The sequence below is a fragment of the Harpia harpyja genome, chromosome 16 (assembly GCF_026419915.1).
Source record: "Harpia harpyja isolate bHarHar1 chromosome 16, bHarHar1 primary haplotype, whole genome shotgun sequence".
Lineage (NCBI taxonomy): Eukaryota > Metazoa > Chordata > Aves > Accipitriformes > Accipitridae > Harpia > Harpia harpyja.
In genome coordinates, this window is record NC_068955.1 from 24,846,474 (window position 1) to 24,860,404 (window position 13,931).

Here is a 13,931-nt window from a genome sequence, read left to right on the forward strand (position 1 = left end):
TTGTAGTAGGGTATCAGGAAGGTATAGCAGACCAAAGGGACAAAGAAAATTAATATTTGTAGAAGAGGATTTAGAGCATGACTGAATGCCACACGGTGACTAAAGGCTACATCCAGCTGATGACATCTGGCACAGAATAAAGATCCAAAATCCTGGGGCTCTTTCTGCTTTAGGATTGCTCCCAGTGACTCTCCTAGCTCATGTTCAGGCAGCTGCTACTGTTTGTACAAGTCAGTGTTGTTAGTGGAGCTGTAGAATTTTGCTCTGTATCTACTATCAGTACTTTTTTTAAATGATTCATAAAACTAGAGTTAGGGTATGTTAAAATAGTTTATTATAGCTGTCATATTTTCCCCTTTAAGCAGATAAAATTGTCATTCTTTCCAAATTAAAAGAACTGCAAACAAAGAAATCTATATTCTAGTGCAGTGCACTGTCAGCCACAGAACTGTATTTTTCGGTTACATTGTTTAAGTTGCAGAGAAACACGTTATTTATCTAAAGTAAGGTAGTTTTATAGATGTATAAAACCTGCATTTTTCTCTCGTGTTGCTCTCCCCCCAATTTTAGATATCCAGAGAAAACCTAAAACTGTAAAATAAATCTTCAAATGCTGCAGAAGGCTGAGCACAGCTTTTACTACATACCTTTGCAATTAGAACTAATTTACTGCCCTGTGAGATGGGGGAAATGTGCAAGGTACTTCTTGGATAAATATACCTCAGTAAGAAAAGTGTAGCTGCTCTGTAATAGTTATCTGCTTGTATTCAACAAGTATCAGGGTCATTCTTACAGCTACATACCGCAGAGCGTTAATTAATGGGGCTGCAGCTGGTGGTACCACTTTGGCTGCTTCAGCCCAGCCTCTAATTCCATATTTCTCAGGTTCGTATGACCAGTCTTGGACCACATCCCATCATTTTTTTCCCCCCAAAGTACAAAAAGTGCTTAAGTCTCTACTGGAAAACTGCCAGGCTTTCATAAAAAGAACAGAGCTGTTGTTTCTTTGCTATTTTTATCTTCTCTGCCAAAAAAGACACCATGTTGCATTGGCAGTTGTGTATTGTAACTTGCCTTCTATGTTGAGCTGCTCAGGTCAAAACCCAGGCTTTCTACAGCCAGTGGATGTCCAGCATGTTGCTGACTGTAGCTCCACTGTAAATCCTGAGGGACTGGATTACTTTATGCAATGATTACTGCACACAGCAGGACTGCAATTCTCAGTTTCCTAAATGTCAGGAGGCACACAAGTTTGAAAAAGAGCTGGTGGAGCAGGTGTACGGAAAAAAGCATGTGAGGCTGTGGTAAAAAGCTGTCTCCAGTCATGATGCCTTTTGCAGCAGGAGGGTGCAGTTGTGACTAGATTTGGCCCAGTGGCAAAATTCCCCAACCTTACTGGAACAAGGGTCTCGTGGCCTGAGGGACGGTAGTGGGTACAGAGTGGTTCTGTCCTCCCATGGTTTGTGAAAGGGAGCATCCTGCCATGAAAGCCAAGTCACTTCATCCCCAATGTGTAGGGTTTTATTCCTCAGGAGTTCCTGAAACTGAAAAAGAAAGGAGTAAATCTACCCTCATCGTTTTAAGTCCCTTCAGCATAGAAGGCAATTTCACATAAACGTAATGGAATTTTAAAAATTAAGGAGTTAACTGCCAAAAGCATTTAAAAATAAAATTGTAAGCAAACTACAAAACCCCATAATACTTACTTTGCCAGTGCTTTTCATTCTGTTGAATTATCATTTAAGATAAACTTTGGACTGTGAGAGGTAAGATTTGATTGCCAAAATACAGTCTGTTCCTATAAGGACTGACTCTTGTATTTAAATTTGAATGAATAATATAACTGGCCTCTTCTGTAATTGCTACAACCTAATTTGGGATGCACGAAAAGCTTGCGAGATTAAGACTTTTTGCAGGTTATTATTAATGCAGATACGGTCTCCAGCTCCAAACTGCCTTGGAAATATTTGTATTTAACTGTACAGCACCTCAGTATGTGTTTTTACTGTAATGTATAATTCTGTTAATTAGCGTCACTTAAATGTGTATATTTCATATATATACACAAACACACACGCGCACAAACATATAAATGTTTGAAAAACAAGACTAACAGTCACTGGAATAGAGAGAGATGGTGGAAGGCTTCATGAAAGATGTCCTGCCACAGGAAACACAGTTTGCTGTAAAGTGCTCAGTGGTGAAAAATGTGACCACACTTATTCTCTACTGTTTTAAATGTTCCTTTCCGTCTCCCCTCCCTACATGCTCTTGGGTCTTCAAAATCCTTATAACAACAGGTTTTTTAAGGTCACTTTCATCATTCAGTTCCTACTGAAAAATGCTTTGTAGGTGAACACCTGCTTAATTTACATAATTAAAGATGAACTAACTTTTATACTTAAAAAAGGGCTTCATCATCTTTGGTACATATGCCAAGTAGAATATAGCTAATGATTCCTCTACCTCTGAATGGAGAGTGAACCTTCTGGGAATTTGCAATAATATTTGGTGAACAGCACATGGCTTAGGCATTCTTTACAAAGTGTAGTAACTGGGAGATGGCTTGTGATGCCCTGAAGAGGATTAGCAACAAGAGGGTTAGCTTTAACTTCTTACAGGCTGCTTTAAATCTGGGACCACACTGTAAGGAACCACATCTTTCAGCTCTAAACCCACATGCAAAGCACACACTCTGGCATTATGTTTTATTCATACGCTCCATGCCAGCGTCTGTTAACGCAAAATTTGGTACTTGGAGTTGAAAGCTCTTATGTCATCCTCCATGTAAATCAGCTAATCCAAAATCCTGGGCAGCCTGCCTTCCCCATTCACAAGTGCTGAGAGAAGCGGTACTTGAGGGAGCTTGCAGGCTTGGTTCTTTAACTGAGCAATGATTTATGGCTTTTGACTGAGGTCATCGCTTGGCACATAGTGATGACCAATTTGATGGATTAAGGACTCAAGCAACTCAAGGGTCCTTAGCATTTGTAACCAATCATAATCTGGCTGGCAATGACCACAACAAAACCCCCCATGTATTCTTGTTTGGATCTATTTTAAACTAGTTTGGCTTTGTTTTCTTCTTGGAGACCTACTGCTGCCATTAGATACTCTTTGATTTGGTTCCAAGGATGGGTCAGAGTCACGTTTTTCTTTGATAAACCTATTTTGGTTTCCTCATTGATGTACGCTGCTGAAAGCTGCACGTTTCTTTTCAGTCTGCTATTACGTTACCACATCAAGGAGAGCTTGAGGGGCCAGTTCTGCAGAGCAGGAAAAAGGGAGTTTCACAGTGTCAGTGAGACCACGTGCACTATTTTTCTTTCATATCCACTGAAGCAGCAGGTCCCGACTAACAGCACCTTAGATATCACCAGTTCATCTACACCTGCACAGTGTGTGTAAGGCAGAGTACTCCAGAAATGGCATTAGTAAGATTTTTCTCTACTGCAGAAGCTGCAAGGGGGAGTGGCAAGCTCTCAGAGAAAATACTTTTTCCTAGATGGACCTTCTGTTGTGAGAGGTACGTTGTCATCCCTGTACTACTGAGCAGTTGGTAGCTCAGGTTTGTGAAACGTGGAGCTTTCCTCCCTCTGGAGGGTCTGTGCAGACAGCTCCTCCCCGCTTCCACAAACACTCCTTTGTGAGAGCTGTTCTCTGCTTTAGCCATTGGTATCTCTTGGAGATGCCATGAATCTCTTCCTCTCAATAATGTGTCTTTATTTTGTCTCATTATTTTATTTGGATTATACAGTATCTTGTAATACTTGTATTATTGCATACTGCAATGTGAGCTGCAGAACATCCCCACAGGCAGTGGTGGGAGAGAAGCTCTGAATATGGGAAATTCTATGAATATACATTGTTCACATATTTTAGAAGTGATCATAGTTCAGGAATAAAGTAGTCATATCAACTGCAATGCTCTGCAAGGCTGATACTAATGTCAGTGACAGTATAATGCTATGCAACTTTGGTATCGAACTCCTTCCTATAAAGTTGTGCTTTGAAAGCTGGCTATTCTATGTCAAAAGTGTCTTGCTGTACTGCATGGCTGGGACGCATCTGATGTGTAGTATAGGCAGCTCAAACAACAGCAGTAAGATTTAATACTAGTCAATACTTATATAGCACTTTTCATCCGCTGTAGTGAAATGGCATCTCTTGCACAGGGAAGTCCCATTTTGTTCAGGCAGCCTTGTTTTGAAGGTGGTGATTATTTTTTTTCTATGATATTTCACAGTCCCAGGAATTTAGAGGATATTGGTATGTCTTCTGGGTTTTACTTTTCTCTGTTACATTTTAAGTGACTAAAATACAGGTTGAAAATAAATTCCCTAGAGAATAACTATTTCTGTTACTGTTTTATTCTGTGGCAGTGCCTTGGAGCCACACTGCTGGCTCCCTCTCTAGTCACAGGGGTTGTATAAATGTAGAAAAAGGTGAACTTTGCTTCAAAGAGAGAGAAAATATTTCTGTGGCATGCAAAGGAAAATAGATACCAGGAGGGCTGTTCTTTTTCTCAGTGTAGCTCCTTCAGAGTTACTTGCATGATGAACATGTTCTTTTCTAGAAGACCCTCTAGCTCAGAATTGTGTATGCAATGTTCCTGAGCTAAAATCCATGCTGGGAACATCAGCACATGCCTTAAGCACTTTGGGCCTCAAACACATCTGTTTCATGGAACTAAGAACTCTCCTCCCAAACTGCCCCAGATCTTGATGTTCGTCTTAGAAAGTGCACCTCCTCCTTTTTACAGATGGAGGTAGGAACCAAGCTCTGTTTGACTATAGTCATACAATATGTCACTGAAAGAGCTAAGACCTACTGCCTTGTAACCTAGTCACCTCTGCCTTATTCACAAAAGGGTGGGGATGAAATGAGTTTTCTTCAGATCGCCAAAAATGTCAGCAGACTCCAGAGATCTCCAAACCTAAACTGTCTCCAACGCCTTCTCATGAGTCCAGGGCCTCACCTCTTCCCCTCTGTGCAGCTGCCAAAACCTCTAGCTTCCTTTCACTGACAGCTTCACCAGTGCAGCTGTGTATTTTCAATGAGTAGCACTAGGAAAATTTGGGGGTGGAATATAATTAAATTTTTAAACCCACAGGAAAGTTTCTGGTTTGAACATATTAGTCACTCAAGTTCAATTAAAGCTTAATATCTAAAGAAGTTACCTGATGCTACCACAGATGATCCAGAGAGCTGCAGGATAATCTGTGCTGTGCTGTACGCTAGCCCCAGCACTGTCACTCACATCCTAATTTGAATCAGTAGGAAAACCAAGGTACTGAAGGCCAGTGACAAACTCATGGAGGGATTTGTGTCAGAACCAGGTGAGGTCTTGGGAACTTCTGGTTGCAGTTGCTGTGCAGACAGCCATCGCAGCGTTCCTTTTGTGAAGCACAGCAAAAATCAGCCTCTCTTTGTCATCTGCTGAAGAGAAGGTAAACATTAAATGCACCTCAGTTCTGAGCAATTCTTGAGTTATGATTCATGCAAGCCTTGTTCAGTGAAAATAAGGTAATATTTCAAATGCAGGTGCACTTGCCTTGTAATCCCCCCTTTTCCTTTTATGCAGCCCTAGGTGCCGCTAAATAGAGGTAGGTCTGCTGTTGAAGCGCACACCTGTGTAATCCCGCTTGTTCTCTAAGCAAGGGATTCTTTAGCTTATATGGGGCATTCTTGTAGCTGGTGTCCCTTCTTGGATCTGTTTTGAAAGTATGGGAAGTCAGTGGTGCATTATATGAGACACTGGTATACGAGACACTGATATGCTCTGGATTTATTTGCTGGTTGTGGAGTTGTTTAGCCCTGTCAGAGTCCTTGTCTGGACAATAGGAAGTCTAAGAACACAAATGCCAGATGAATGGAGCCAACAGAAAATGGTCTGGGCTTTCTTAGGCATACAGCTCTCGTAGGTACAAGTTAGAGCTCTGTGAATGTGTCTGTCCAGACGAAAGGCCACCAATGGGAAAGAATTGCATCCAGCTTTGATTACCAAAAAAGCAGCTGTGGATTCTCTGGTGTGAAAGCTCACTCCTCACCACCATGACCGCCTTATTTTTTATCTTTTTTCCTTACACAACCCATTAGGTGGCACCTAGAGAACAGAGAAGGGATACATATGACATTCCCTGGACAGGAGGTGATGGCAGGAGAGTGAGTACAGCCATCTCCCACAGCCATCTTTAACTTCCTCCCAAACCTCTTTGCACCCTTCCACACTCCAGAAACAACTCTGCTGTCTCTTCAGCAAAGGCTGTTGGCTGCACCATGACATACCCAGGTCTGCTCCACCAGTGAGTTTGCATGGCCTTTTCTGGCTCCTGCATCTTATCTTTCCTCTTACGTCTGCAGAATGCTGCAACCCAAATGATGAAACCACCTACTAAAGCTGCTCTGTGGGCAAATCCTGCTGCTTTTCTTTCTATGAAGGTGCCACATGTTACATCTGAACTGAATGATCGAGACCCTTTTCCTCCCTGCAGCGTGCTTTGGCCATTTATTCTGGGTGAGACCTGGGCGCATACCAGTCTTTTTCATTCTCTTCTGCTCCCACATCTCAATTGCAATGAAGAAGAAACCCCCAGAGGCCCACTGGAAGCCACATGGGTAACTCGGGGCCAGGTCTTCAGGACAATCTGTAGCAGGTCCCTCCAGACAGTTTAGACAGACACAGTCACTGGGATGGGAAATCTTTATCAAGAAGGTTTAGCCCCAAGTGCTACTAGTCCCACCCCACAGCTAGCGAGACATTGAAGAACAGTCCAAACTTCTTCTTCCCGTGGATATTGAAATTTCTCTTTGGGAACCTCAACTGCTACTGCTATTGGGAGCAAACCATGGAGGAGTTAGATCTCTGTACTTAAAAAAAATTGGAACCAGAAAAGGCTTTCAGAGGGTTTGTACCACTCCTTTAGGGATGGTTTTGTTAGAAATAACAACTGGAGTTTTAAGTGACAGCTACTGATCTGATAAACATTAGAACTCACTCCTTTGGTGATAATTCCATTTCTCCCCTTGTCAAGCCCCCTGTTAACAGCTCACTCTCTCCTCTACCTAGAGCAAAACTGAAGCTGATTTTGGATGTCACTGCATGCTTAATGACATTTAGGAATGGAGGGTACCATAACAACGGAGCTTATGTCACAGGTGGTGTCACATGGGAAAAACTGAAAACTGAGAATGAGAAGACTGAAATTTTTCGTGTAAGACTATGTATTCTAGAGTGACCTGGGCACTTTTAGATCATCTACTCAGTTTTTGACAGAGCAAGGAATTGATATATAGCTCACAAATACATCTGTCTGGGGTGGTTTCTGTCAGCTGCTTTTTTTTCTGGCCTCCTTTTGTGTATGTCACAGGACAACTTTTTATGGGGTCCTTTATAGGAAATTAAAGAGAATCGGTTTACATCCTGCTTAAAAAAAATGGCATCAAACAACTTCTTCAAAGTTCAGCATGTTTCCCTAAGCACAAGTAAAAGCCTAAATGGTTAAATCAATCCCAACTAATTCAACATTTAGTAAACTTTGTCCTTACTCTCACATTCTACTATTCCCAAGCAGAGTAAAATTTGGTTTTTAGGAGACAATGGTGCAGATGAAAAGAAGCAGAAAATAGCCCCTTTTGGAAGGATACAAGCTCTTCTCTGGAGTATTTAAAGCAACCTGATGTTTGTTGCACCTCTAGATCAATGTCATTATGCATCTTTTCCTTCCCCCATCAATGTAAATGTTCAGTTCAGCTTGCTGAGGATAGATCAAATCTTCTACCTGCGCAAGCCTCCATGGTTGAAAGTAGGATCTGAAATGCCAGCAAATCAAGGTTTTGAGAGCCCAGTATCAACTGAGCTGTGCAAGTAACTCCCTTCACTAGTTTCTTGGCTGAACTGAAAAACTGAGGAAGAAGTTGTTCTATGACGGTGCAACTAATGAATCCTAGCTGCCTGGATTTGAATCCTTGCCTTGGAGCTCTTTGCCCACCCCTCGACCCCTGCTCCCTACATGTCCCCTGTGATTCCCTCCCCTCCCACTACCTTCACTTCCCTTACTTCTCCCCAGATAACAGCTAGGCAATGGTAGCACATATTGTAGTTAGTTCTGATGAGTAATTGGCCAGCGGGGAGCCGAACTGTGCAAATAACTGCTGAGCTCACACGGCAGTGCTTCTTTAGTGGGGGCACTAGTTTAGGTCCCTTTGTTTCTATTGAACTGCCAGTTTCTTGAAGTTTGTGCACACTTAGAGTTGCTGGGAATGTCATGTCTCTATAGAATTTGGCTGAAACAGGTCTGAGGTTGAGAAGTTATCTGAGAGACAGATGGACTGGCAGTGCAATCACATAAGCCTTGTTTCCTAAAGGAGCCTGCCTTCAGATGCTTTGCTTGAACCAAGATAAAGTATTTTTGCTTTGTCTTGCAAGAATTGTTAACTGCTTGGATTAAACTAAATATGCGTATGAAATGGTACTTCAAGCATGTTAGTACTTTTCTGTCAGTTTATGCATATTTTGTTTTTAAAAAATAGCAGTGGATTTATTTCTTTACATATTTTACAAGCAAAGCATGGCACAGCTAGTCCTGCCTAGTTCATGTTGGCTTCACAGAATTTTTGCTATCATGATGCTATTCCTTTGATATCCCTCTTCTTTCCCTCTGCATTTGATGCATTGCCCAAATGTTGCTGTCTTCGTGGGGGAAATACACAGTATCTCTGAGACTTTGCTGACTTAAAAGGTTATGGTATTAGTCCAAAAGTGTTTTTCTCCTCACCTTAGCATGGTTTCAGGTATTTGGGTGTTAGGTAGCTTTACTTAACACAGAAGATCAAAAATTATAAAGAAATGGCTAAGTATTCCTTAAGTATTAATAAACCATAGCCTTTTGAAATGGCAAGTCCTCGTTTGCAATTTCCTTGAACAGACATCATGCTTCTGTTTGGGCTTTTTTGTTGACAGAAATAAATACCAGGATGGAGTCTTCTGGCATGTATTGCTATGTCATATTTAACGATAAAGGTATTTAGTTTTCCTTTTTGTGAGCATAGCAGGCATCAACATTAATTGAATGTCCATCCTCGTGAAAAAAAGTCTTGACTCTTAAATTCATAAATATCTCATTCGCTAGACCCAGTTTCTCTCAAATTCATCTTCCTCTTCCTAACTCATTCTACAATTATGACCAGCATTTTGTAATGCACTGAAGGTCATTATGTGATCTTGGTGTTTGCAGAGACACAATGTGTTTATGGTTTCTTTTCTGACCAAGGAGCTAATTACTGTCACTATACTGTTACATAGAAAGAACAACAATAAAAAGATGACTGAAGGAGGCCATCAGTGCTATCATCATCTATCTAACTTTAGAGTAAGAAGAGTTGGACGAACTATAAAAATGATGCAACTGCCAAAAGCAATCAGTAACTCAGCAAAGAATTGTGTTGAAATCCAGGCCCTAGTTTCTTAGTACCAGATAAGAAGCTAAGCTGTTAAGAATTAAGATTTTCTAATAATCAGTTTTCATCTGCTGCTATTCTTTATTTGTACCTCCGAAGCACCTAGTGGCAGACCAGTGCCATACTGTTCTAAGCACCATATAAACACAGAACAGAGAGGAGATTCCTGCCTTTATGGATTGTGAATTCTCATAAAAAGTAAATCAGTGCTTTGAAGAACATCGGTAATGACATTATCAACTATTAATCTATTCAGTGAATTGTCTTCTTTTCATCTGTCCTAATTTCCAGATGTCATTCAGAAACATTTTCCTCCTGCATATACTATTAATTTTTGTCCTGTATTTCATTTAATGCATTGTGTAAAATGTACTAAGTTATGCCTTCAGGGAACTGTGTGATCACTCCATGCCACAGGTGAGCTTTAGTGCATTAGTCTTTGCAATGTGAGACCAAAGAGATGATTGTTAAGGCAGGAAAGAGAGATGCTCATTAAATCTAAGAGAAAATGCAAGTGTCTCGAAACATGGGAGAGACTGAGAAAGAGGTAGATTGGTAGGTTATAGCGTCTTTTATTATTACTGTATTCAGATCCAGTCTTGACGGTATTAAATGCATCATTGTCACACTGCTGGCTGCTTGGTGTCTGGTAAATGGAGTTCACAGGGTAATTCCTGTTCACAGGAATAGCCAAACTTGATGCTAATTGCCAATTTTGTTGCCATGGTTAGGCAGAACAAACATCTTCCTAACCCCCTGGGCAGGAATCAGGCATAACACAAAGGTAGCTAATTTACTGCTCTGAATAGAAATAGACTGAATAGAAAGCTTTGGTGAGCAAGGGTACTAATCCAGTTCCAGTCATTAAGCATCCCCGTGTAGAGAAGTGATGTTACAGTTTCCAAGCCGTTAAAGCAGATGCACAGTTTTGTCTGTACTTTCTCTATTACAAATATCAAGCCCATTTGAGTTTTCTGTTCAGAAATTTGGCAAAGGAGAGACAAGGTTGGTTGGCCACGGCAAATGAGAGGAATCATTTCTACACATCCATTGTCTGCCTTTGTTAATGTATAGAGGGTGTCTGTTCTGGGAAAATGTGTTGCATTTTCATCTACCTGTTCAGCTCAACCAGTACTCCCAGCGGTGGTGAACTTCCATAATGAAAACATCAGAAAGACTTTTAGTATGACATGGTCTACCCAGCTGAGAAATGGCTAAACACTTGTGTCTCTTTGATGCCAGTGTGTCGCTAATATCAAGTGGAGCTCATGATACAATTTGATGGGAGTGCCGCAGAGATGGGAGAGCTGGGCTGCTGCTTCAAAAGGAAGGAGAGTGGGAGGGAAAAGAGACTAGGGCACACACAGAAAGCCAGAGCAACTGGTGAGGGGCTGGTGAGGTGCCTGGTGAGCTAGGTGGAAAGGACAGAGGACCACTGTCCTCTAGGGAGATTGTCCCCTTCTCCCAGCTATAGCTACAGTCCCTACTTCTCCAGTTCTTCCACTGGCTGCAAGAGCAAGTCTGGTAGACACAAAAGAGGTGGAACTGTGATCATTTTGTACAGTCCACTTGCTTTGGCAACATCCTTTTTGGCCTATGCTTAGATGGAGTGCTGTGCACAGCCGTTGGTGCTCACAGCAATGAAGCAGATAAAAAGTTGTGCCTCCAGTTCACAAGTGCAAAACTGACTCTATCAACTGGCAGCAGCGTATGTTCTGCCAGCAAACTACACAAAAATATATTATTAATTAACTTCTTCAGTTATAAAGGCCATTTAAATGACATATGACTTTCAAAACAAGATACTCTATGGGGCCTATATATCTCTCCCCACTCCTATGTTTGCTTTTCCTGCTTTGGCATCTGACATTAATGTCTGTCATTGAACATCTCAACCTTTGTATCTTTCTCATGGGAGACACAGATCAGAGTGTTTAAGCTTTGTAATTTGGCATTGCTGGCATTTTTTGTTCACCACAAACATTTCTGATGATACTAATGACATTTAGCAAGTTTTGGAGGAAAAATCATTAAGAACAGAATCAAAAAAACCCTTGGTGATCTGCAGTGCTCTCTGAATGAACTCTGGGAAGTTTAAATTCAGACACAGCATCCAACCTTTCCATTTGTACTAGAAGTAAGTCTATTTGCAGTTATTTTTTGAGAGAAGAACAATGTTGAAAACTTTTGTGTAAGGTTTTTGGTTTTGTTCAGAGAAGGTATGACTATTGATCAAAAATACCTTATATGTGTTTCCAGTTTACTGAGGCATACTCATTTCCAAGACCGAAACTGCTGTCTTTTTATTTTTACAGTCTTTGTTTGAACTGAGATCCACATTCATTGTTACTGAGCTTTAATAATCTAAGGGTCACTCGAAGGGCTTTTGTTTGAGAGACCTTTCAAGCCAAGCCAAGGCAGCAGTTTAGAGAACGTTTCTTGTTTGTAGACAAAAATATATTAAAACAACCAAGGGAGCTATTACTCTTCCACATAATTATTTTTAATGTCTCATTGGACATGTATGAAATGCCTTTCAGTTCCTGTGGGAGAATTACTTTTTTACATTTTGCAGCGTGGCTTTTGTTAAATTTCTATGCTGCTTTTCCATTGAGCAATGTTCACCCCAAAAGACTTTATAAACACGAACAGTATCTCTAGGAATATGCTTCCAACATAATCCACATAAGTACTTAGAGATTTGTCAGCAGTCATAGGGCCTGATACCTTGCATACCCTGTGCCACCTATTTTTTCTGGCCATAATCAAGAAAGAACGTGACCCCAGTTCACAGTGGGAAAAGTCAGAGAACAGCCGAGAGTCCAGGACTGCATGAGGTGAGGCAAAGCCATATGCTGCACCAGCCAGTGTTGGAGGCAGGGGAGAGGGGAGCTGGGCTAAGACTCCCTTCACTCCCTTTCCCCTGGTAAATGCGTGCCAGGTAATCAGAGCACCTTTGTGTCTTTTGCATGAAAATTATCTGCAAATGTTCTGTGTTACGTAGCTCTTTTCAGTTACCTAGGAAAGACTGAAATGGAGTGTATCCTTCTCTTTTATAACCAGAACAAATTCAGGGGGAGGAGAACAAGCACGGAAGTCGGGGGAGAGGGAAAGAGTAGCTTTATGGAAAGACAGAAACCATGCTGTAAGAATGTAGTTCTAGTACGAATATTTGGGCTTGGCTTGGGACACGCATATTATGTGCCATTTCTGCTCCACGGAGGTGCAGGCTTAGCAGGTAGATGCAGGTGCTTCACTGAGATGTCTCCTTCCTGTTGTGTGTTTATGATCCTTTAAATCTGCCAGTTGCCCTTTCCATTTTGAAAGATGCCCAAATGTTTCTTGCTCAGGCATTGAGAGCTCCCGCAGGTCACATAGTAATTGTCTTAATTCTGCGGCCATCGCCCTTCTCCCAGGTATGGTGAAAGTTTCAGTGACCCCAAATGGACTGTGCTGTTAGAGCAGTCCTAGCACATGCTTTGGGCAAGGGCCCAGAAAGCATCGGGGTTCACTAAACCTGAAACCTTCCACAGATTAAAAAAGGAGTTACTGCTTGTCTGTGTGTTGCACACAGCTCATTTAACATGCTGCGCTGCATGTCGCAGCACCAGTACCTGTCTCTCATCTCTCTCCTTGGGGCTGATGTGTGCTCTGAAGTTCCAGTGACTTTACCTGTCTCTTCTGCTATAGAAGGAAAATCAGACTCTGAGTTCAGGGAGTGATAATGTAGCTCTGTGTCAGTTTTGGCACCTTACACAAACATACACCGTTATCAACATCTAGTCATAAAGCTGATAAAGTTTAGCAAAAATGGGTATCTAGAGAACTGTGTTTCCTAACTGGATGTAAACCCAGTTTCAAATATATAATGTTCCCAGGTTTTGAAGAGATAAATTACCATGTTCACCATCTTCAGATGACTAAACTTGAAGTCTTTCAACCTGAGCTTCTAAAATTGTGAGTTATGTAGATGAAGTATAATTTGTAAAATGCTCTGGTTTGTGGAATGACCCTGCCTTGTTTATGGATAAGAACCACACCTTTCTAGCAGTGAAAGGCTGTGGAAGCTGGATACAATGATAGAAGCAAACTATTGTAACTGTGTAACACAGTGATGTTCTAATGTTTTAAGCATGAGCTGCTCATGAGTGACTTAATTGGGTAAATAAGTGATTTAATTGGGTAAAAAGTTGCCTTTACATGAACTTCACTATCTTGGAACAATAATTAAGTTGTGTCTCAAGAATATATTACAAGATTCTAAGGATAATAGGCACTTACCAGTATCTTCCTAATGTTGCAGTGGCAGAATGCTCATAAAATATTTTGTACATAAGAATCACTGCAAATATGTACTTAATGACACATTCATTGAGACAAGGACCATAAAGCAGACCAGGGAATTTTTTGAAGATGTCATTACTTGAAGGCTTCCTCTGAAGTTGATCTTGCAGTGTCATCCAAAGTTCCCT